This window comes from Haplochromis burtoni, unplaced genomic scaffold (assembly GCF_018398535.1).
Source record: "Haplochromis burtoni strain Fernald_Lab_line unplaced genomic scaffold, NCSU_Asbu1 Contig_29, whole genome shotgun sequence".
NCBI lineage: Eukaryota > Metazoa > Chordata > Actinopteri > Cichliformes > Cichlidae > Haplochromis > Haplochromis burtoni.
This window is the reverse complement of record NW_024582390.1, coordinates 3453311-3456582: the sequence shown is the minus strand read 5'-3', so window position 1 is coordinate 3456582 and position 3272 is coordinate 3453311.

The window sequence follows — 3272 nt, the reverse complement described above, 5'->3', positions numbered from 1 at the left end:
GTTAGTCCCAACACTGCTGGTCACCCCCAGTTTTTCCAGTTATTCATTGCAGTTCACGTCGCTCAAGTCCAGTGAACAGCTGAAATAGTACAAAGGTAAGTGGTGAACGGCCAGACGTTAAAAAAAGGTTTCCCAAAACTGAAAATGATGTGCATTTCAGATTATTCAAAGAGGCTTTTTCAGGGAACACAACATGGGTTAACAAACCGCTGTTCTGCAGCAGTGAATGATGAAGCCTTGACACAGTGAGAAAAAGGCATTAAACAATGGAAGAGAGACAGACCATCATAGCACTTAAAATTGCCTCAGTTTTCACGGTCCACACGCCAAAACGGCGTTTTCAAATGTATCTGCTTTGGAGAGCCTTTTAAGAAGCTCTGTGCTCCAAAAACGCCGTCTCAGTGTGGACGGAAGTTTGCAAATGAAAACATGTTAGTGTGGACATGGACTCAGATCCAGTCAGGGAGGAGTGACGTCTCTGTGGGTTCAGTAAAAGACGAGCGAGCTGGACTTCAGGTCTGAGGAGACAGCAGTCTGGGGGAAATGGAAGCATGGATGGAGGAAGAACAGGATCAACAGCAGGTAGTTTATGTTGCAGGAGGATCAGGTTTTCTCAGTGAGATGAATGAATCGTCAGCTGCTGCTACAGGATTCGCTGCAGGTGAAGGTGAGGCTGCTGATTTCAGCACAATAGAGAAATCACATGCATGAAGTGATGAAGGGAGACTTTGCTGCAGAGCGCTGTTTACTGAAACGAGCCGGCACAGTTTGTTCCCCGAGGCTGTCGCTCTGATGAACCCCTGCTGTTATATCATGTGTAACATGTGCACATGGCATCACTTTTGGTTTATTTTTCTTTGTATGTACTGCCTATTTATAAAATAAAAGGTTTATTTTTTAAAGTGGAGTCAGAGTGGCTGACTCTGATTCTAAAAGGCCGCCGGGGCTCGTCGTAGAGAAAACAGCAGCTGAAACCGTTGAGGGGAGCAGCTGAGCTCAGTGCGATGTGTGGGTGCCGTCCTGTGGGTTTCAGATATTAAAGCATGTCTGCTTTTATGAAACGCTCTGGTCATCTTTGAGCCGCTCTGCAGGACTGCAGTTGGTCCACTTTCTATTTGGAGGCTCAGGTGGTGCAGCGAGAGAGCCTCCACACTGCCGAGGTTAGCTGCAGGCGCCAGCACGCTTCAGGTTTTACCATGTGATCATGGGGAGAGCAGTGATGTTTCTACACCCTTCATCAGTCAAAGAAAGTTTATTGTGTAATATTGTTACTCCCATCACTCTTCATCTCATTGCATTCCTCTTCATCAGAGCAGTGACACTGTGATTACATCCTATGCATCTTTAATGTGACAAACTAAAGACAAACAGCACATCGGTGCAGCTTCAGGTATCGGACCCCGCTCCCCGGTTATTGACTAACTAATAGCATTGATTCTGCAGCTCAGGTCCGTCAGTGTTTGTCTCTCAACCATTACAGGCCCTGGCTCGCTCTGAAGGTCCATTAAACGTCTGCTTCAGCCCACTCATCCTCGTCTTTCTCTGAACACGAGGAATTATTTTCAGCACAAAGCAGAAATGACATTTGGAGTTCTTCAGAATCAGAATCAGAATCAGAATACTTTATTAATCCCTGGGGGAAATTATTTTTTGTTACAGTGCTCCATTTTCAAACCAACATTAAGACAAGACAGACAATACACTAACTAAGAATAGTACAATATATACATATATACACATACATACTTCACTCATAAATAAATAGTTGGAAAAGAAACATGTGTAGTTGTAGCAGCAAACAGTGTGTTAAGTGGATGCGTTGTACAGGGAGATGGCCACAGGCAGGAATGATTTCCTGTGTCGTTCAGTGGTGCTTTTCGGTAATCTCAGTCTCTCACTGAACGAGCTCCTGTGACTGACCAGCATGTCATGGAGTGGGTGGGAGTTGTTATCCAACATAGTCTTTATCTTGGACAGCATCCGCCTCTCCGACACCACCTTGAGGGTGTCAAGCTCCATCCCCACAACATTGCTGGCCTTACGGATTAGTTTATTAAGTCTGTTGGCATCTGCGACCCTCAGCCTGCTCCCCCAGCATGCAACAGCATAGAGGATCGCACTGGCCACAACAGACTCATAGAAAATCCTCAGCATTTTCTGGCAGATGTTGAAGGACCTCAGTCGCCTCAAAAAATAGAGACGACTCTGGCCCTTCCTGTAAAGTGCTGTGGTGTTTTTAGCCCAGTCCAGTTTATTGTCAATGTGTACTCCAAGGTATTTATAGTCCTCCACAATGTCAACACTGACCCCCTGGATTGAAACAGGGGTCAAGTGTTTCCTGGTCTTCCTGAAGTCCACGATCAGTTCCTTGGTCTTTGCCACGTTGAGCTGCAGATGATTCTGCTCACACCACGTGACAAAGGAGTCGACCACAGCCCGGTACTCTGTCTCATCATCCCTGCTGATGCATCCAACCACCGCAGAGTCATCAGAAAACTTCTGAAGATGGCAGGTCTCTGTGCAGTGGCTGAAGTCTGTGGTGTAGAGGGTGAAGAGGAAGGGGGAGAGGACGGTCCCCTGTGGTGCCCCTGTGTTGCTGATCACCTTGTCAGACACACACTGTGGGAGACGTACATATTGTGGTCTTCCTGTCAGGTAATCAACAATCCAGGACACCAGAGAAGCATCCACCTGCATCGCTGCTAACTTATCACCCAGGAGGGTCGGCCTGATGGTGTTGAAAGCACTGGAAAAGTCAAAAAACATGACCCTCACAGTGCTCGCCGGCTGGTCCAGATGGGTGTAGACACGATTGAGCAGGTAGATGATGGCGTCCTCAGTTCCGAGACGAGGCTGATAAGCGAACTGAAGGGGATCCAGATGTGGTCTTACAATGGGTCGCAGCTGGTCCAGGATGAGCCTTTCCAGGGTCTTCATGATGTGGGAGGTCAGTGCCACGGGCCTGTAATCCTGGGGGCCACTGGGACGTGGCGTCTTTGGTACAGGGACGAGGCATGATGTCTTCCACATCACTGGGACCCTCTGCAGACTCAGACTCAGCATAAACAGTTTATGAAAGACTCCACTCAGCTGGGGGGCACAGGTCTTGAGGACGAGGGGACTCACTCCGTCTGGTCCAGCAGACTTGCCTGAGTGAAGTCTCCTCATTTGCATCTCAACCTGGTATTGAGTGAAGGTGATGGGTGGGGGAGGGGTGTCAGGACTCTCACAGGAGGCAACATGTGAAGAGAGAGGCTGGCACAGTGGTGTGG